The sequence below is a fragment of the Panulirus ornatus genome, chromosome 55 (assembly GCF_036320965.1).
Source record: "Panulirus ornatus isolate Po-2019 chromosome 55, ASM3632096v1, whole genome shotgun sequence".
Taxonomy (NCBI): domain Eukaryota; kingdom Metazoa; phylum Arthropoda; class Malacostraca; order Decapoda; family Palinuridae; genus Panulirus; species Panulirus ornatus.
In genome coordinates this window covers 9,794,028-9,818,595 of record NC_092278.1, presented here as the reverse complement: position 1 = coordinate 9,818,595, position 24,568 = coordinate 9,794,028, and positions in this window count along the sequence as shown.

Sequence of the window (24,568 nt, the reverse complement as noted above, 5' to 3'; positions counted from 1 at the left end):
TATAGTTTCAGTACTGTCATGGTGAATGTATATCATGTTGGCTACATTACAATGGAAGCCATAATGTCAGGGTGGCTATATTTTCATGGTTTGATCATTTTGTTATTTGTATTTTATTGTATTTTTGAATATATGGTCATGGTGACTGTATTGCCATAATTTCTATATTTTCATTTGATTTATTAAATTGATGGCAATATTGTCATAGAGACTGTATTGTCATGTTGCCTGTATGGTCATCATGTTTGTCTTGTCATCGTGACTCTATGGTCATGATGGCTATACTGTCATTAAGATTGCATTCTTATGGTAACTATATTACCATCATGGCTTTTTGTCAGATTAGCTATATTGTTAAGTTAGCTATCTTATTGTGGTGGGTATTTTTTTTCCTTTTGATATATTGCCATGATGGCTATACTAGAATTTTGGCAAGATTAGCATGGTGATATAGTGTTCGCAGCCCAACTGTTGTTTTGTATATTTTTTCATGGTAATACATTATCATGGTACCTATATTGTCAAGGGTACTATATTTCATGCAAGCTACATTGTAAAAATGACGATATTGGCATGGTGGGTGTATTGTTATGTTCAATATAACACCATCCTGGCTACATTATCTTGGTCGCTATATCAACTTGATGGCTATATTGCTACGGTCAATTTCATCATTGGGGATGTATTTTGTCTTTACCTACAATTTGGTTGTGATTATATGAACAGGATAATAATTCTATGACGGCTTATTATGCATCTTGAGTGTATCTGTCTGGATATCATATCATCATGTAACTTAGTCTGTCATGCTTTTAAACGGTGATAGTCCTTATGTAAAAATGCTGACTACATTATCATCATTAATGTATGATTATTGTAACTATATAGCAATGGTAATATCTTTTTTGATCATTTTGGTATGTTGAATTCATTTTGTTAGTAGTCATATTGTTATGGCAGGTACATGTTCATGGTTCTGACATTCTTTTATGGGCTATACTGTCAAGGCGGCTGTATAGTATTGATAAATTCTGTTTTGGACGCTTTTGTCTCCTGGACACTATATACTTTAGAGGCTATATGTTTCCTATGATCCGAAAGCGACTATTTTGTCACGGTATCTATATTGTCAGGTGGCTATATTGACGTTGTGAACATATTTTGAATGTTTCTTTAATGTTGCGTTGACTATATTGTTATATCAGTTATATGGCCATGGTAGCTTTGTTGTTATAGTGAATATATTGTAGTTGTGACTATACTATCATAATGGCTAAATTGTCGTGGGAAATATGTTGATATGGATGCTATATTCTCATGATACTTTTATGGTAATTGTAAACATTTTTTTAAGTTTACTCTAATATCACAGTGATTGATTTATGTTGTAACATTATTGTTATGGTGACTGTACAATCATGGTGGCTATATTGTCGTTTGATGCGTTTTCAATGTTACTATTTAGTGAATATGGCTTTAATGTCAGTGTAGCTATACTTTCATTGGGAACAAATTTTCATAGTGACGCAATTATCATTATCCAATAAAGTCATTTTGTCAATCTTGTAATTGGGGTTACATTGCTATGTTACATATATCTTCATCTTGGCTATATTGGGAAGGTGATCTTTTTATAGGTGGTATATTGTCATTTTTTAATCGTGCATATTATGATATGAGCGATATATTATCATGATACCCATATCATTAAGGTGAAAATATTGGCATGGCGGCTATATTGTCTTTATGACTGTAATCTCATGATAGCAATATAGGTACCCTGATATATAGGCAACATGAAAAGACAATCACCCCCTTGTTATATAACAAAAAATAACGAATAACCATCATGGCAATATATTCATATAACATTATAGCCGCTATGGCAACATAGTTACCATATCAATATAATCTTAATGGAAATCTAACTACCATGACCATATAGACACGATGACAATACAACCACCAAGACAATACAGGAACCATGACATTACATTATGACAATAATAGCCACCAATTCAACAAATCAAATGACAGTATAGATATTGTGGCAAAAGTCACCATGACAATATACACACAAGAGGAATATAATCGACATAGCAAAATGATTATATAATGAAAATATAGCCACCCTGCCACTATGGGTTCCATTGATATATAGCCAACATAATAATACATATACAATGACATTCCTGAAACCATAACAATATAGCATATCACGACAATGTAGTCCCCAAATGATTTAATCCATATGAGAATCTCGTTTTATAATGATACATCCTCAAGGGCAAACCCAACACCAGTATAAAAGCTACCGTAAAAATGTAGTCACCATGACATTATAACCATCATGATGAAATAGACACCATGACAATATAGTTACTTTGGCAAGATATCCGACATGATATCATTGTCATAATAACAATATAGTCAAAATGCCAATATATAGTTACCGGAATTTTATAGTTATCGTGATCATATTTCACTTACGACAAAAAATGCATGAAAAAAAATGAAAGTATAGCAACCGTAAAAAAAGATCACGTTGCTAATATAGCCAAGGTGATGATATATTTATGATAGAAATGTAACCAAAATAAGGAGATGGCGAAAATGACAGTATGTTCGCAATGACAATAATTCCACTATGAAAATATATTCTCCATGACACTATAGGTACACTGACAGTAAAGATATCTTCACAAAAGCGTAATATTAAGATACAGCAAACTACAATATAGCCACCATGACAACACAGCCATCTTGACAATAATATCACGACATAACTCAATCACCAGGACAATAGAGTCACCTTGACAGTAATCTTACAATGACTTTATAAATATCATGAAAATATAGCCCCCATGTCAAGATATTTGCTATGACAAGTTAGCCATTATGAAAATATAGTCACGACGACAATCTGTTCACTATGACAATAAAGCTACCATGATCATATAACTGATATGACAATTTAATCAAAGCAAAAATATAGAAACATTCAACTTATATTGACAATGCCAATATAACAACCTGACAATATAGATACTTTTAATAGATAATCGTTTTCGGATCATAGCAAAAATATAGACTCCAGGACAATATAGTCTCTGTGAAAAAACAGTTACTCAGACAGGATTTATCATCATGATATGCTGATAATATTATAGCTGTCATGGAATTGTAGTCAACATGACAAAATTATCACAATGAAATGAAACGACATTACAATATAGTTACCATAATCATACACCAATCATGATTATATAATCAGGAGGTTGACATAAACAAGATCATAGTGGAAAAACCATGACAATTTAAGTGACATGATGAGATGATATCCATCCACTTACACTTAAAATACCACATACGTTTTCAAGAAAATATTATCATGATCATATAATCACAACAGTATTGTCGCTAATTACAAAATATATCCCGAAAGACAAAATTAACCATAACAATATAGACATCAAGTTGATATAGCGACCAAGATAATGTAGCCAGGACGGCATTATATTGAAAGTAAGAATACAACCACCATGCCAATGTCTGCACCATGACAATGTAGCTACCATGAAAATATAGTAACCTTGACTATGAAGCTACCATGATAAAATATAAAATTGAAAAATATCCACAGTAAGAGTTTAGCTGCTAAAACACTATATCGCCATGCCAATATCACCAAAATGTTATTATTGCTATCATGTTCATATACCGCCAGAAAAGAAATATGTATACCCACTACTCGACAATATAGCTATTCTGACAATATTGCCAACATGAAAAGACAGTCACCTTCATGTTATATAATAAAAATGACAAATAGCCATCATGGCGATATAGTGATTTAACAATACAGCCACTATGGTAATATAGTTACCATAACAATGTGATCTTAACGACAATGTAGCCAACATGACTATATAGTCACATTCACAATACAACCACCGTGACAATACAGATAACATGTGAGTACCGTCTCTAAGACAATATTGCCAGCAATTTGACAAATTATATGACAATATAGATATTATGGCAACATAGTCACCATGACAATATACTCAGAAATGCAATATAATCGTCATGATAAAATTATCCTACCATGAAAATATAGGCACCTACCATTTTGGTTTCATTTGCAATGTAGAAACAGTAATAAAAGTTTTACCATGACAGTACTGAAACCATAACATTACAGCATATCATGGCAATGTAGTCACCAAATAATTTAAACAAAATGACAATTTCTTTTCTGTAATGGTACATCCTCAAGTCCAATATCAATACCATTAAGGAAGCTTTTACGAAAATACAGTCATTATGACATAAAAATCATGATAAAAAAGTCACCATGACAATATACTTATCTTGGCAATATAGCCACTGTGACATTTTAGTCATAATGATAATATAGTCGCTATGACAATATTGTTACCATAAAAATATAATTATCATGATAATATTTCGCTTATGACAAAGTATGCAACAGTTAAATAATGACAATATATCACCTATAAAATGATCACCTTGCCAATATATCTTAGGTGACGATATATACATTATAGTAATACAACTAAAATGAAAAGATAGCCAAAATGACGGTATGGTCATAATGAAAATACTGCCACTATGAAAATATGTTCCCCATGACACTATAGCTACACTGACTACAAAGCCATCTTCACAAAAGACAAACATTGAAAATACAGCAAATGAGAATGTAGCTACCATCATAGTTCAGCCACCATGATAATAATGTCAAGATACAAATTGTCACCATATCAATAGTCACCTAGTTAATTATCTTGCAATGACTATATAAATATAATGAAAATATAGCCTCCATGTCAACATGTCTGCCATGATAATCTGGCCATTATGATGATATAGTCATGACGGCAATTTATTCACTATAACAATATAGCCATTCCGATTATATAACTGATGTGACAATACAGTCTAAGAAGCAAAAAAGAAATATACATATCATATTCACTATGGCAGTATAACTACATGACGATATAGATACTGTGACAAGTATTCGCTTTTGAATCATAGGAAACATATAGCCGGCAGGACAACATAGTCTCTATAAGAAAATAGCGACCAAGACAGGATATATCATTATAATATAGACACCTTGACAGTATAGACCATAAAACAATGTAAAATCGTGAAACTGTACCTGCCAAAACATTATAGATGTCATGAAATTTTCGTCAACACGACAAAATTATCATAATGAAATATCATCGGCATTACAATATAGTTACCATATTCATAGACAAATCATGATCATATAATCAGCAGGTTGACATAAACAATATCACAGTATAAAAACCATGACAGTATAAGTGACATATGATATGATATCAATACACTTACACTTACAATACCAAAGAATCCGCGATGAATATATTGTTATCATGATCATATAATCACAAAAATATTGTAGGTAGTGACAAATATATCCCCAACGACAAAATTAATCATAGCAATATAGCCATCAACTTGTTATAGCGACCAAGATAATGTAGCGAGGGCGTATATCAAAAGCGCGGATTCGAGAAAGTGACCGCGTTCGAAACTCACCCTTAAAGTACTATCAAATGCGCGGCAAGGTTAATCCGTTCACTCGCTGTGTCATTGAGAATCATTCGGTGTGTCATAATGCTTCACACTGTTCACCGACACCACCGCGAGTGTCTGTCTCGATGGTTTCCTGTTCACAGTGCTGAAGCCCACGGTGCTCAGTCTGAACCTGACAGTCAATCCTGTGTTGTCATAACTTTCAGCCTAACCTAACCTAACCTAACCTAACCTAACCTAACCTAACCTAACCTTTCATAAAGGACTGCAAGGACAAGCCTGTACTAAGGTGCAAGAAGAATATACTTACAAGACCAAGCCTATACTTACTTAACAAATATATAATTTTTCCTGCTTAAAAGTCCTACTTCCACCTCCCCGTGGTAAGCAGGGGGCAACAGATGATATCATCTGGCTAACGGAAGAGGTGAACGATCGTTAATGAACGTATAAACAATCGGACTTAGAGGTGAGTGATAAAACGCGCTTTTGACTTAATATTCTGCCGCGCTTTTGATAGCAATATATCAGCAACGTTTGCCGCGCTTTTGATATGCCAATCCGCGCTTTCGTAAAACGCCGTGTAGCGAGCATTGTATTGAGAATTCCAATGCAGCCACCGTGCCAATGTCGTCACCATGACAATATAGCTACCATGAAAATATAGTAACGTTGATAATGTAGCTGCCATGGCAAAATGTTCAAGATAGAAAATACCCAAAAGATAGCCACAACAGGAGTTTTCCCTGCTAAGACGATATATCACCAAGCCAATATCTCTAAAATGTTAGTATAACCATCATGGCAATATATCAACAGAAAAAATACTCATCACAACGATATAGCTAAGTTGACAATATACTACTCTGACAATATAGGTAACATTAAAAGACAGACACCTCCTTGAAATATAAAAGAAAAAAAGAAAGACAAATAGCCATCATGGCAATATGGTAACTAAACAATATAGCCATCATGGCAATATGGTAACCAAACAATATAGCCATCATGGCAATATGATTACCATAGCAATATATTCTTAATGGCAATATAGTCACCATATCCTTATAGTCACGATGACAATAAAACTACCATGACAATACAGAAATCATGAAAATACAGTCTCTAAGAAAATATTGCCACTAATTCAACAAGTTAAATGACAATATAGATATTATGGCAACACAATCACGATGAGAATATACTCAGAAATGTTATATAATCTTCATGATAAAATGATCCTACCATGAAAATATAGTCACCCTGCCACTATGGCTTCCATTACAATATAACCACAATAACAAAACATTCAACACGACAGTACTGAAACCATAACAATATAACATATCATGACAATGTAGTCACTTAATCATTTAATGAAAAATAAAAATTCCGCTTCTATTATGATATAGCCTCAGGGACAAAATTTTATACACCATTAAAAAGCTGCCATGAAAATACAGTCACTATGACATAAATATCATGATAAAATAGTTACCATGGCAATATAGCCACTCTGAGATTATAGTCATTTTGACATTATAGTCACCGTTGAAATACTGTCACCTTAATAATAAAGTTATCAAAATTATATATCGCTTGTGACAAAATATGCAAGATTACAAAATGACAGTATAGTACCTATAAAAAGATCACCTTGCCACTTTAGTCAAGGTGAAGATATATATATCATAGCAACGTAAAGAAAAAGAGATGATAACCAGAACGACGGTATGTTCATAATGACAATACTTCAACTATGAAAATATGTTCCCCACGATTCTCCAGCTTCATTGACACTATACCATCTTCACAAAAAGAGTACATTGAAAAAATACCAAACGACTATACAGCCATCAAGACAGTACAGCCACCATGACAATAATCTCTCGATATAAATCAATCGCCAGGACTTTAGCGTCACCTTGATAATGAATATACAATGAGTACATGAACATCATGAAAATATAGAGTTCATATAAATATATTTGTCGTGAAATTATAGCCTCCATATGAATATCTTTAAATTGACAGTTTCGCCATTCTGATAATATAGTCAAGACGCTAATATATTCACCATAACAATAAAGTCACCATGATCACATAAATGATATGACAATAGAGTCAACGCAGCAATAAACGCATTTATAAATTATATCTACTCTGAGAATACAGCCATATGAACATATAGATACTTTGACAAATTTGTCATTTTTGGATTATAGCAAACATATAGCGTCCAAGAGATTATAGTCTCTATGACAAAATAGCGAAGTAGATAGGATCTATCATCACAATACAGTCACCATGACAGTGTAGCCAATAAAACAGTGGAACAACCATGAAAATGTACCTATCATAACAATATAGCTTACATGAAAATATAGTTACTATGACAAATTCATTACAATGAAATACAAACGATATCACATTATAGTTTCGATAATCTTACACCAATCATGATCATATGATATAGAACCTTTAAAAGAAATTAAGGGTAGCGACAACGCAGGGAGGAATAGCTACAGCCTAGCTCTGAAAGACGGTAGCAGCTCCGTACACGTCGGTAGCTGGTGCGAGACTGTCATCAGGTGACTACATTGTCATGATATGCTATATTGTCATAGTTTCAGTACTGTCGTAGTGAATGTATTATCATGTTAGCTATATTGCAGTGGCAGGGTGGCTAAATTTTCATGGTAGAATAATTTTGTTATCGCGGTTATATTGCATTGTGATAATACTGTCATGGTGACTGTGTTCCAGTAATATCTATATCATAATTTAATTTGTTGAAGCGATTGCAATATTGTCTTAGAGACTCTAAAGTCATGTTGCCTGTATTGTCATGATGGTTGCATGTCATATTGACTATATAGTCATGCTGGTTATATTCCAGTTATGATTACATGGTTATGGTAACTATATTGCCATGGGGACTATATTGATAGGCGACTACATTGCCATGATAGCTAGTTTTCATTTTTGTTATACTGTAAGGAGGTGAATGTCTTTCCATATTGAATACATTATCAGGGTAGCTACATTGTTAAGTTAACTATATCATTGTGGTGCTTCTTTTCTTTTTCTGGTGGTATATTGCCATGATGCCTAGACTAACATTTTGCCGATATTGGCAGAGTGATACAGTGTCTTATCAAATAAAGTCTTATTGTGGATATGTTCCATGGGATTGTATTATCATAGTAGCTACATTGTCAATGTTACTATATTTTCATGGTAGCTCCATTGTCATAATGACGATATTGCCATTGTGGCTGTATTGTTATTTTCAATATAATGCCATCCTTACTACATTATCTAGGTCGCTATATTTACTTGCTGGCTATATTGCTATGGTTAATTTTGTCGTTGGGGATGTATTTTTTCATTAACTACAATTTTGTTTTAATCATATGATCATGATAATATTTTCATGGCGGCTTATTTGGTAATATGAGTGCAAATGTATAGATATCATATCATTATGTCACTATATTGTCATGGTTTTCATACTGTGATGGTGTTTACGTCACCCTCCTGATGATATTATCATGATTGATATATGATTATGGTAACTAATTTGTAATGGCGATCATATTTCATTGTGACAATTTTGTCATGTTGCCTGCATTTTCATGGTAGCTATATTGTTATGGCAGGTACATTTTCATTGTTGTTTCATTGTTTTTTCGGGTATACTGTCAAGGTGACAATATCATAATTAAAAATCTTGTCTTGGTCGCTATTTTGTCATGGACACTATATTGTCCTGGAGCCTATATGTTTGCTATGATCCGAAAGAGACTATTTTGTCACAGCGTCAATACTGTCAGGTGCTTATATTGCCATAATGAATATAATTTGAAGGCTTCCTTATTGTTGCGTTGACTGTATTGTCACTTCACTTATATGATCATGGCTATATTGTTATAGTTAATTTATTGCCGTCTTGACTATATTATCATATTGGCTAAATTGTCATGATAAGTATGTTGATATGGAAGCCTTATTTTCATAATGTTTATATAGTAAGTGAATTATACCGTGACATTGTCATAGTAGCTGTACTTTCATGGTGGCTATATAGTAGTTTGCTGTATTTTGACTGGTACCCTTTTGTGAAGATTGCTTTATTGTCATTGTAGCTATAGTGTCATGGGGGATATATTTTCATAGCAGCAGTATTGTCATTATGAACATACCGTCATTTTGGCTATCTACTAATTTTGTTATATTGTGAAGATTTACATATCGTCACCTTGACTATATTGTCAAGGTGATCTCTTTTATAGTTTCTATCTTGTCATTTTTTTTAGTCATGCATATTTTTTCATGCTCAAATTACAGAGGTATAAGTTTGTTGAGTATTCCTGGTAAATTATATGGGAGGGTATTGATTGAGAGGGTGAAGGCATGTACAGAGCATCAGATTGGGGAAGAGCAGTGTGGTTTCAGAAGTGGTAGAGGATGTGTGGATCAGGTGTTTGCTTTGAAGAATGTATGTGAGAAATACTTAGAAAAGCAAATGGATTTGTATGTAGCATTTATGGATCTGGAGAAGGCATATGATAGAGTTCATAGAGATGCTCTGTGGAAGGTATTAAGAATATATGGTGTGGGAGGAAAGTTGTTAGAAGCAGTGAAAAGTTTTTATCGAGGATGTAAGGCATGTGTACGTGTAGGAAGAGAGGAAGTGATTGGTTCTCAGTGAATGTAGGTTTGCGGCAGGGGTGTGTGATGTCTCCATGGTTGTTTAATTTGTTTATGGATGGGGTTGTTAGGGAGGTAAATGCAAGAGTCTTGGAAAGAGGGGCAAGTATGAAGTCTGTTGGGGATGAGAGAGCTTGGGAAGTGAGTCAGTTGTTGTTCGCTGATGATACAGCGCTGGTGGCTGATTCATGTGAGAAACTGCAGAAGCTGGTGACTGAGTTTGGTAAAGTGTGTGGAAGAAGAAAGTTAAGAGTAAATGTAAATAAGAGCAAGGTTATTAGGTACAGTAGGGTTGAGGGTCAAGTCAATTGGGAGGTGAGTTTGAATGGAGAAAAACTGGAGGAAGTGAAGTGTTTTAGATATCTGGGAGTGGATCTGGCAGCGGGATGGAACCATGGAAGCGGAAGTGGATCATAGGGTGGGGGAGGGGGCGAAAATTCTGGGGGCCTTGAAGAATGTGTGGAAGTCGAGAACATTATCTCGGAAAGCAAAAATGGGTATGTTTGAAGGAATAGTGGTTCCAACAATGTTGTATGGTTGCGAGGCGTGGGCTATGGATAGAGTTGTGCGCAGGAGGATGGATGTGCTGGAAATGAGATGTTTGAGGACAATGTGGTGGTGTGAGGTGGTTTGATCGAGTGAGTAACGTATGGGTAAGAGAGATGTGTGGAAATAAAAAGAGCGTAGTTGAGAGAGCAGAAGAGGGTGTTTTGAAGTGGTTTGGACACATGGAGAGGATGAGTGAGAAAGATTGACCAAGAGAATATATGTGTCGGGAGGTGGAGGGAGCAAGGAGAAAGAGGGAGACCAAATTGGAGGTGGAAAGATGGATGTGAAAAAGATTTTGTGTGATCGGGGCCTGAACATGCAGGAGGGTGAAAGGAGGGCAAGGAATAGAGTGAATTGGAGCGATGTGGTATACCGGGGTTGACGTGCTGTCATGTGATTGAATCAAGGCATGTGAAGCGTCTGGGGTAAAACCATGGAAAGCTGTGTAGGTATGTATATTTGTGTGTGTGGACGTATGTATATACATGTGTATGGGGGGGGTTGGGCCATTTCTTTCGTCTGTTTCCTTGCGCTACCTCGGCAAACGCGGGAGACAGCGACAAAGTATAAAAAAAAAAACATATTTTTTCATAAGAGATACATTATCGTGATAACTTTACTAGTAAGGTAACAGTCTTTTGTCATTGTGACAATGTTGACATTATGACTATAATGTCTTTGTGGCTATATTGCTAAGATAACTATACTCTCATGGTGACTGTTTCATGATCATGGATATAATGACAGTTTGACTGCATTTTCATTGTAGAATATTTAATGGTGTTCATTTTGCCCTTGAAGATATATTATAAAAACGAAAATTTCCTTTTTTTTGAATTATCATGTGAGTATATTGCCATGATATGCGATATTGTTATAGTTTTAGTACTGTCATGTTGAATGTATATTATGTTGGTTACATTACAATTAAAGTAATAGTGGCAGCGTAACTATATTTTCATGGTTGGATCATTTTGTTATGACGATTTTATTATATTTGTGAGTATATTCTCATGCTTACTGTGTTGCCGTAATTTCTATATTGTCCTGGACACTACATATCCTGAAATCAATATTGTCATATCAGTTATATGATCATGGTAGCTTTATTGTCATAATGAATATCTTGTCGTCGTGACTATATTATCATAATGGCTAAATTGTCATAGGAAATATGTTGACGTGAGGGCTATATTTTCATGATATTCATAAAGTCATTGAAAGATTACTATCAAGGTGACTCTAATACCTGCGATTATGTATATCACCATTATTGTCACGATAGCTACATTGTCTTAGTGGCTATATTGTCGTTTCCTGTATTTTCAATGTTACTCTTTTGTGAATATTGTTTATTGTATTGTAGCTATAGTGTCATGGGGAATATATTTTCGTAGTAGCAGTATTGTCATTATGAACATATCTCATTTTGCTATCTTCTCTTTTGGTTACATTGCGAAGATTTACATATCGTCACCTTGGCTATATTGGCAAGGTGATCTCTTTATAGTTGCTATATTGTCATTTTTTTTAATCATATATTTTTTCATGATGTCATACATTATATTGATAACTATATCATTAAAGTGACAGTATATTGTCATGGTGACTATATTGTCATTATGACTAAAATCTGCTTAGTGGCTATATTGCTAAGATAACTACATGTGACTACATTTTCATTGTACTTATTTAATGGTGTTGATTTACCTTTGGAGATATATCATTATAAAAACGGATTTTATTTTGTTTAAATTATGAGGTGAATACATTTCCCATGAATGCTATATTGTTATAGTTTCGTACTGTCATGGTGAATGTATATTATGTTGGCTACATTACAATGGGAAAACCATAGTGGCAGGGTGGCTATATTTTCATGGTTTGATCATTTTGTAAGTATTTTATCGTATTTTTGAATAGTATTGTCATGGTGACTGTGTTGCCATAATTTCTATATTCATTTGATTTATTATATGATGGCAATATTGTCATAGAGACTGTATTGTCATGTTGCCTGATGGTCATCATGTTTGTCTTGTCATCGTGACTCTATGGTCATGATGGCTATACTGTCGTTAAGATTACTGTCTTATGGTAACTATATTGCCATCATGGCTTTTTGTCAGAGTAGCTATATTGTTAAGTTACTTATCTTATTGTGGTGGGTATTTTTTTCCTTTTAGTATATTCCATGATGGCTATATTAGAATTTTGGCAAATTAGCATGGGTGATATAGTGTTCGCAGCCCAACTGTTGTTTTGGACATTTTTTTCAAGGGAATACATTATCATGGTACCTAATTGTCAAGGTTACTATATTTCATGCAACCTACATTGTAAAGATGACGATATTGGCATGGCGGATGTTTTGTTATGTTCAATAAAATGCCATCCTGGCTACATTATCTTGGTCGCTATATCAACTTGATGGCTATATTGCTACGGTCAATTTCATCATTGGGGATGTATTTTGTCTTTACCTACAATTTTGGTTGTGATTATATGACCATGATAATATTTCTATGACGGCTTATTTGGCATCTTGATTTTATCTGTCTGGATATCATATCATCATGTAACTTAGTCTGTCATGCTTTTAAACGGTGATGGTGCTTATGTGAAAATGCTGATTACATTATCATCATTAATGTATGATTATTGTAACTATATAGCAATAACAATATCTTTTTTGATCATTTTGGTATGTTGACTTCATTCTGATAGTAGTTATATTGTTATGGCAGGTACATTTTCATGTTTCTGACATTGTTTTATGGGCTATACTGTCAAGGCGGCTGTATAGTATTGTTAATTCTGTTTTGGACGCTATTGTCTCCTGGACACTATATACTTTAGAGGCTATATGTTTCCTATGATCGGAAAGCGAATATTTTGTCACGTTATATATATTGTCAGGTGGCTATATTGACGTTTTGAACATATTCTGAATGTTTCTTTAATGTTTCGTTGACTATATTGTTATATCAGTTATATGGCCATGGTAGCTTTGTTGTTATAGTGAAAATATTGTAGTTGTGACTATACTATCATAATGGCTAAATTGTCATGGGAAATATGTTGATAGGGATGCTATATTCTCATGATACTTTTATGGTAATTGTAAAAAAATTTTCAAGTTTAATCTAATATCACAGTGATTGATTTATATTGTAACATTATTGTTATGATGGCTGTACAATCATGGTGGCTATATTGTCGTTTGATGCGTTTTCAATGTTATTATTTAGTGAATATGGCTTTAATGTCAGTGAAGCTATACTTTCATTGGGAACAAATTTTCATAGTGACGCAATTATCATTATGAAATAAAGCCATTTTGGCAATCTTGTAATTTGGGTTACATTGCTACGTTATATATATCGTCACCGTGGCTATATTGGGAAGGTGATTTCTTTTATAGGTGGTATATTGTCATTTTTAATAGTTCATATTATGTTATAAGCGTTATATTATCATGATACCCACATCAATAAGTTGAAAATATTGGCATGGCGACTATATTGCCTTTATGACTGTAATCTTATGATAACAATATAGGTACCCTGATATATAGGCAACATGAAAAGACAATCACCCCCTTGTAATATAACAAAAAATAACAAATAACCATCATGGCAATATATTCATTTAACATTATAGCCGCTATGGCAACATAGTTACCATATCAATTTAATCTTAATGGAAATCTAACTACCATGACCATATAGACACGATGACAATACAACCACCAAGACAATACAGGAACCATGACATTACATTATGACAATATAGCCACCAATTCAACAAATCAAATGACAGTATAGATATTATGGCAACAGTCACCATGAAAATATACACACAAGTGGAATATAATCTACATAGCAAAATGATTATATTATGAAAATATAGCCACCCTGCCACTATGGGTTCCATTGGAATATAGCCAACATAATAATACATATACAATGACATTCCTGAAACCATAACAATATAGCATATCACGACAATGTAGTCCCCTAATGATTTAATCAATATGAGAATCTCGTTTTATAATGATACATCCTCAAGGGCAAACCCAACACCAATATAAAAGCTACCGTGAAAATGTAGTCACCATGACATTATAACCATCATGATGAAATAGACACCATGACAATATAGTTACTTTGGTAAGATATCCAACATGATATCATTGTCATAATAACAATATAGTCAAAATGACAGTATATAGTTACCGGAATGTTATAGTTATCGTATCATGTATCACTTACGACAAAAAATGCATGAATAAAAATGAAAGTATAGCAACAGTAAAAAACGATCACGTTGCTAATATAGCCAAAGTGATGATTTAATAATGATAGAAATGTAACCAAAATAAGGAGATTGCCAAAATGACAGTATGTTCGCAATGACAATAATTCCACTATGAAAATATATTCTTCATGAAACTATAGGTACACTGACAGTAAAGCTATCTTCACAAAAGCGAATATTAAAATAAAGCAAACTACAATATAGCCACCATGACAATACAGCCATCTTGAAAATAATATCACAACATAACTCAATCACCAGGACAATAGAGCCACCTTGACAGTAATCTTAAAATGACTTTATAAATATCATGAAAATATAGCCCCCATGTCAATATATTTGCTATGACAAGTTAGCCATTATGAAAATATAGTCACGACGACAATCTATTCACTATGACAATAAAGCTACCATGATCATATAACTGATATGACAATATAATCAAAGCAAAAATATAGAAACATTCAACTTATATTGACAATGTCAATATAACCACCTGCCAATATAGATACTGTTCATAGATAGTCGTTTTCGGATCATAGCAAAAATATAGACTTAAGCACAATATAGTCTCTGTGAAAAAACATTGACTCAGACAGGATTTATCATCATGATATGCTCATAACATTATAGCTGTCATGGAATTGTAGTAACATGACAAAATTATCACAATGAAATAAAACGACATTACAATATAGTTACCATAATCATACACCAATCATGATTATATAATCAGGAGGTTGACATAAACAAGATCATAGTGCAAAAACCATGACAATTTAAGTGACATGATGAGATGATATCCATTCACTTACACTTAAAATACCACATACGTTTTCATGATCATATAATCATGATCATATAATCACAACAGTATTGTCGCTAATTACAAAATATATCCCGAAAGACAAAATTAACCATAACAATATAGCATCAAGTTGATATAGCGACCAAGATAATGTAGCCAGGACGGCATTATATTGAAAGTAAGAATACAACCACCATGCCAATGTCTGCACCATGACAATGTAGCTACCATGAAAATATAGTAACCTTGACTATGAAGCTACCATGATAAAATATACAATTGAAAAATATCCACAGCAAGATTATAGCTGCTAAAACACTATATCGCCATGCCAATATCGCCAAAATGTTATTATTGCTATCATGATAATATACCGCCAGAAAAGAAATATGTATACCCACTACTCGACAATATAGCTATTCTGACAATATTGCCAACATGAAAAGACAGTCACCTCCTTGTTATATAACAAAAATGACAAATAGCCATCATGGCGATATATTGATTTAACAATACAGCCACTATGGTAATATAGTTACCATAACAATGTGATCTTAACGACAATGTAGCCAACATGACTATATAGTCACATTGACAATACAACCACCGTGACAATACAGATAACATGAAAGTACCGTCTCTAAGACAATATTGCCATCAATTTGACAAATTATATGACAATATAGATATTATGGCAACATAGTCACCATGACAATATACTCAGAAATGCAATATAATCGCAATGATAAAATTATCCTACCATGAAAATATAGCCACCTACCATTTTGGTTTCCATTGCAATGTAGAAACAGTAATAAAAGATTTACCATGACAGTACTGAAACCATAACATTACAGCATATCATGGCAATGTAGTCACCAAATAATTTAATCAAAATGACAATTTCTTTTCTATAATGGTATATCCTCAAGGGCAATATCAATACCATTAAAAAAGCTTCTACGAAAATATAGTCATTATAACATTATAAAAATCATGATGAAAAAGTCACCATGACAATACAGTTATCTTGGCAATATAGCCACTGTGACATTATTGTCATAATGATAATATAGTCGCTATGACAATATTGTCACCATAAAAATATAATTATCATGATAATATTTCGCTTATGACAAAGTATGCATGAGTTAAATAATGACAATATATCACCTATAAAATGATCACCTTGCCAATATATCTAAGGTGACGATATATACTTTATAGCAATACAACTAAAATGAAAAGATAGCCAAAATGACGGTATGGTCATAATGAAAATACTGCCACTATGAAAATATGTTCCCCATGACACTATAGCTACACTGACAACAAAGCCATAATCACAAAAGACAAACATTGAAAATACAGCAAACGAGAATGTAGCTACCATCATAGTTCAGCCACCATGATAATAATGTCAAGATACAAATTGTCACCATGTCATTAGTCACCTTGAAAATTATCTTGCAATGACTATATAAATATAATGAAAATATAGCCTCCATGTCAACATGTCTGCCATGATAATCTGGCCATTATGATAATATAGTCATGACGGCAATTTATTCACTATAACAATATAGCCACTCTGATCATATAACTGATGTGACAATACAGTCTAAGAAGCAAAAAAGAAATATACATATCATATTCACTATGGCAGTATAACTACAATTCGATATAGATACTGTGACAAATATTCGCTTTTGAATCATAGCAAACATATAGCCGGCAGGACAACATAGTCTCTATGAAAAAATAGCGACCAAGACAGGATATATCATTATAATATAGACACCTTCACAGTATAGACCATAAAACAATGCCAAAACATTATAGATGTCATGAAATTTTAATCCAACACGACAAAATTATCACAATGAAATATCATCGGCATTACAATATAGTTACCATATTCATAGAAAAATCATGATCATATAATCAGCAGGTTGACATAAACAATATCACAGTATGAAAACCATGACAGTATAAGTGACAGGATGATATGATATCAATACACTTACACTTACAATACCAAAGAAGCCGCGATGAATATATTGTTATCATGATCATATAATCACAACAATAGTGTAGGTAGTGACAAATATATCCCAACGACAAAATTAATCATAGCAATATAGCCATCAACTTGTTATAGCGACCAAGATAATGTAGCGAGCATTGTTTTGAGAATTACAATACAGCCACCGTGCCAATGTCGTCACCATGACAATATAGCTACCATGAAAATATAGTAACGTTGATAATATAGCTGCCATGGCAAAATATTCAAGATAGAAAATACCCAAAAGATAGCCACAACAAGAGTTTAGCTGCTAAGACGATATATCACCATGCCAATATCTCTAAAATGTTAGTATAACCATCATGGCAATATATCAACAGAAAAAATACTCATCACAACGATATAGCTAACTTGACAATATACTACTCTGACAATATAGGTAACATTAAAAGACAGACACCTCCTTGAAATATAAAAGAAAAAATGACAAATAGCCATCATGGCAATATGGTAACTAAACAATATAGCCATCATGGCAATATGGTAACCAAACAATATAGCCATCATGGCAATATCATTACCATAGCAATGTATTCTTAATGGCAATATAGTCACCATATCCTTATAGTCACGATGACAATACAACTACCATGACAATACAGAAAACATGAAAATACAGTCTCTAAGACAATATTGCCACTAATTCAACAAGTTAAATGACAATATAGATATTATGGCAACAATCACGATGACAATATACTCAGAAATGTTATATAATCTTCATAATAAAATGATCCTACCATGAAAATATAGTCACCCTGCCACTATGGCTTCCATTACAATATAGCCACAATAACAAAACATTCACCACGACAGTACTGAAACCATAACAATATAACATATCATGACAATGTAGTCACTTGATCATTTAATGAAAAATAGAAATTTCGCTTCTATTATGATATAACCTCAGGGACAAAATTTTATACACCATTAAAAAGCTGCCATGAAAATACAGTCACTATGACATAAATATCATAATAAAATAGTTACCATGGCAATATAGCCACTCTGAGATTATAGTCATTATGACATTATAGTCGCTATTAAAATACTGCCACCTTGATAATAAAGTTATCAAAATGATATATCACTTGTGACAAAATATGCATGATTACAAAATGACAGTATAGCACCTATAAAATGATCACCTTCCCACTATAGTCAAGTTGAAGATATATACATCATAGCAACGTAAAGAAAAAGAGATGATAACCAGAACGAAGGTATGTGCATAATGACAATACTTCAACTTTGAAAATATGTTCCCCACGATTCTCCAGCTTCACTGACACTATACCCATCTTCACAAAAAGAATACTATTGAAAAAATACCAAACGACTATACAGCCATCAAGACAGTACAGCCACCATGACAATAATATCCCGATATAAATCAATCGCCAGGACATTAGCGTCACCTTGATAATGAATATACAATGAGTACATGAACATCAAGAAAATATAGCGTCCATATAAATATATTTGTCTTGAAAACATAGCCTCCATATGAATATCATTAAAGTGACAGTTTCGCCATTCTGATAATATAGTCAAGACGCTAATATATTCACCATAACAATAAAGTCACCATGATCACATAAATGATATGACCATAGAGTCAACGCAACAATAAACGCATTTATAAATTATATCTGCTCTGAGAATACAGCCACATGAACATATAGATACTGTGACAAAATAGTCATTTTTGGATTATAGCAGACATATAGCGTCCAAGAGATTATAGTCTCTATGACAAAATAGCGAAGTAGATAGGATCTATCATCACAATACAGTCACCTTGACAGTGTAGCCAATAAAACAGTGGAACAACCATGAAAATGTACCTACCATAACAATATAGCTTACATGAAAATATAGTTACTATGACAAATTCATTACAATGAAATACAAACGATAATACATTATAGTTTCGATAATCATACACCAATCATGATCATATGAGATAAAACCTTCAAAACAAATGAAGGGTAGCGACAACGCAGGGAGGAATAACTACAGCCTAGCTCTGAAAGACGATAGCAGCTCCGTACACGTCGGTAGCTGGTGCGAGACTGTCATCAGGTTACTACATTGTCATCATATGCTATATTGTCATAGTTTCAGTACTGTCGTAGTGAATGTATTATCATGTTAGCTACATTGCAGTGGCAGGGTGGCTAAATTTTCATGGTAGGATAATTTTGTTATCGCAGTTATATTGCATTTGTGATAATACTGTCATGGTGAATGTGTTCCAGTAATATCTATATTATAATTTAATTTGTTGAAGCGATTCCAATATTGTCGTAGAGACTCTAATGTCATGTTGCCTGTATTGTCATGATGGTTGCATGTCATATTGACTATATAGTCATGCTGGTTATATTCCAGTTATGATTACATGGTTATGGTAACTATATTGCCATGGTGACTATATTGATAGGTGACTACATTGCCATGATAGCTATTTTTCATTTTTGTTATACTGTAAGTAGGTGACTGTCTTTCCATATTGAATACATTATCAGGGTAGCTACATTGTTAAGTTAGCTATATCATTGCGGTGCTTATTTTCTTTTTCTGGTGGTATATTGCCATGATGCCTAGACTAACATTTTGCCGATATTGGCAGAGTGATACAGTGTCTTAGCAAATAAACTGTTATTGTGGATATGTTCCATGGGATTTTATTATCATAGTAGCTACATTGTCAATGTTACTATATTTTTATGGTAGCTCCATTGTCATGGTGACGATATTGCCATTGTGGCTGTATTGTTATTTTCAATATAATGCCATCCTTACTACATTATCTTGGTCGCTATATTTACTTGCTGGCTATATTGCTATGGTTAATTTTGTCGTTGGGAATATATTTTGTCATTAACTACAATTTTGTTTTAATCATATGATCATGATTACAATATTTTCATGGCGGCTTATTTGGTAATGTGAGTGCAAATGTATGGATATCATATCATCATGTCACTATATTGTCATGGTTTTTATACTGTGATGGTGTTTATGTCAGCCTCCTGATGATATTATCATGATTGATATATGATTATGGTAACTAATTTGTAATGGCGATTATATTTCATTGGGACAATTTTGTCATGTTCCCTGCATTTTCATGGTAGGTATATTGTTATGGCAGGTACATTTTCATTGTTGTTTCATTGTTTTTTCGGCTATACTGTCAAGGTGACTATATCTTAATTAAAAATCTTGTCTTGGTCGCTATTTTGTCATGGACACTATATTGTCCTGGAGCCTATATGTTTGCTATGATCCGAAAGAGACTATTTTGTCACAGCATCAATACTGTCAGGTGCTTATATTGCCATAATGAATATAATTTGAAGGCTTCCTTATTGTTGCGTTGACTGTATTGTCACATCACTTATATGATCATGGCTATATTGTTATAGTGAATTTATTGCCGTCTTGCCTATATTATCATATTGGCTAAATTGTCAAGATAAGTATGTTGACATGGAAGCCTTATTTTCATAATGTTTATATAATAAGTGAATTATATCGTGACATTGTCATAGTGGCTGTACTTTCATGGTGGCTATATAGTAGTTTGCTGTATTTTGACTGGTGCTCTTTTGTGAAGATTGCTTTATTGTCATTGTAGCTATAGTGTCATGGGGGATATATTGTCATAGCAGCAGTATTGTCATTATGAACATACCGTCATTTTGGCTATCTACTAATTTTGGTTATATTGTGAAGATTTCCATATCGTCACCTTGACTATATTGTCAAGGTGATCTCTTTTATAGTTGCTATATTGTCATTTTTTTTCGTCATGCATATTTTTTCATAAGCGATACATTATCGTGATAACTTTACTATTAAGATGACAGTCTATTGTCATTGTGACAATGTTGACATTATGACTATAATCTCTTAGTGGCTATATTGCTAAGATAACTATACTCTCATGGTGACTGTTTCATGATGATGGATATAATGACAGTTTGACTGCATTTTCATTGTAGCATATTTAATGGTATTGATTTTGCCCTTGAAGATATATTATAAAAACGAAAATTTCCTTTTTTTTAAATTATCATGTGAATATATTGCCATGATATGCGATATTGTTATAGTTTCAGTACTGTCATGTTGAATGTATATTATGTTGGTTACATTACAATTAAAGTAATAGTGGCAGGGTAACTATATTTTCATGGTTGGATCATTTTGTTATGACGATTTTATTGTATTTGTGAGTATATTCTCATGGTTACTGTGTTGCCGTAATTTCTATATTGTCCTGGACACTACATATCCTGAAATCTATATTCTCATATCAGTTATATGATCATGGTAGCTTTATTGTCAAAATGAATATCTTGTCGTCGTGACTATATTATCATAATGGCTAAATTGTCATAGGAAATATGTTGACGTGAGGGCTATATTTTCATGATATTCATAAAGTCATTGAACGATTACTATCAAGGTGACTCTAGTAGCCTGGCGATTGATGTATATCGTGACATTATTGTCACGATAGCTGCATTGTCTTAGTGGCTATATTGTCGTTTCCTGTATTTTTAATGTTACTCTTTTGTGAATATTGCTTTATTATTATTGTATCTATAGTGTCATGGGGAATATATTTTCGTAGTAGCAGTATTGTCATTATGAACATATCTTCATTTTCGCTATCTTCTCATTTTGGTTACATTACGTAGATTTACATATCGTCACCTTGGCTATATTGGCAAGGTGATATCATTATAGTTGCTATATTGTCATTTTTTTTAATCATATATATTTTTTTCATGAGTGATACATTATATTGATAACTATATCATTAAAGTGACAGTATATTGTCATGGTGACTATATTGTCATTATGACTAAAATCGCTTAGTGGCTATATTGCTAAGATAACTACATGTGACTACATTTTCATTGTAGCTTATTTAATGGTGTTGATTTACCCTTGGAGATATATCATTATATAAACGGATATTTCATTTTGTTTAAATTATGAGGTGAATACATTGTCATGATATGCTATATTGTTATAGTTTCCGTACTGTCATGGTGAATGTATATCATGTTGGCTACATTACAATGAAAGCCATAGTGGCAGGGTGGCTATATTTTCATGGTTTGATCATTTTGTTGTCAGTATTTTATCGTATTTTTGAATATATTGTCATGGTGACTGTGCTGCCATAATTTCTATATTATCATTTGATTTATTAGATGATGGCAATATTGTCATAGAGACTGTATTGTCATGTTGCCTGTATGGTCATCATGGTTGTCTTGTCGTCGTGACTGTATGGTCATGATGGCTATACTGTCGTTAAGATTACATTCTTATGGCAACTATATTGCCATCATGGCTTTTTGTCAGAGTAGCTATATTGTTAAGTTAGTTATCTTATTGTGGTGGGTAATTTTTTTCCTTTTAGTATATTGCCATGATGGCTATACTAGAATTTTGGCAAGATTAGCATGGTGATATAGTGTTCGCAGCCCAACTGTTGTTTTGGACATTTTTGCATGGGAATACATTATTATGGTACCTACATTGTCAAGGTTACTATATTTCATGCAAGCTACATTGTAAAGATAACGATATTGGCATGGCGGGTGTATTGTATGTTCAAAATAACGCCATCCTGGCTACATTATCTTGGTCGCTATATCAACTTGATGGCTATATTGCTACGGTCATTTTCATCGTTGGGATGTATTTTGTCTTTACCTAACAATTTGGTTGTGATTATATGATCATGATAATATTTCTATGACGGCTTATTTGCACATCTTAAGTGTATCTGTCTGGATATCATATCATCATGTAACTTAGTCTGTCATGCTTTTAAACGGTGATAGTGCTTATGTGAAAATGCTGATTACATTATATCATTAATGTATGATTTATTGTAACTATATAGCAATGGCAATATCTTTTTTGATCATTTTGGTATGTTGACTTCATTTTGATAGTAGTTATATTGGTATGGCAGGTACATTTTCATGGTTCTGACATTGTTTTATGGGCAATATTGTCAAGGCGGCTGTATAGTATTGATAAATTCTGTTTTTGGAGCTATTGTCTCCTGGACACTATATACTTTAGAGGCTATATGTTTCCTATGATCCGAAAACGACTATTTTGTCACGGTATCTATATTGTCAGGTGGCTATACTGACGTTGTGAACATATTCTGAATGTTTCTTTAATGTTGCGTTGACTATATTGTTATATCAGTTATATGGCCATGGTGGCTTTCTTGTTATCGTGAATATATTGTAGTTGTGACTATACTATCATAATGGCTAAATTGTCATGGGAAATATGTTGATATGGATGCTATATTCTCATGATACTTTTATGGTAATTGTAAAAATTTTTTCAAGTTCACTCTAATATCATAGTGATTGATTTATGTTGTAACATTATTGCTTTAGTGGCTGTACAATCATGGTGGCTATATTGTCGTTTGA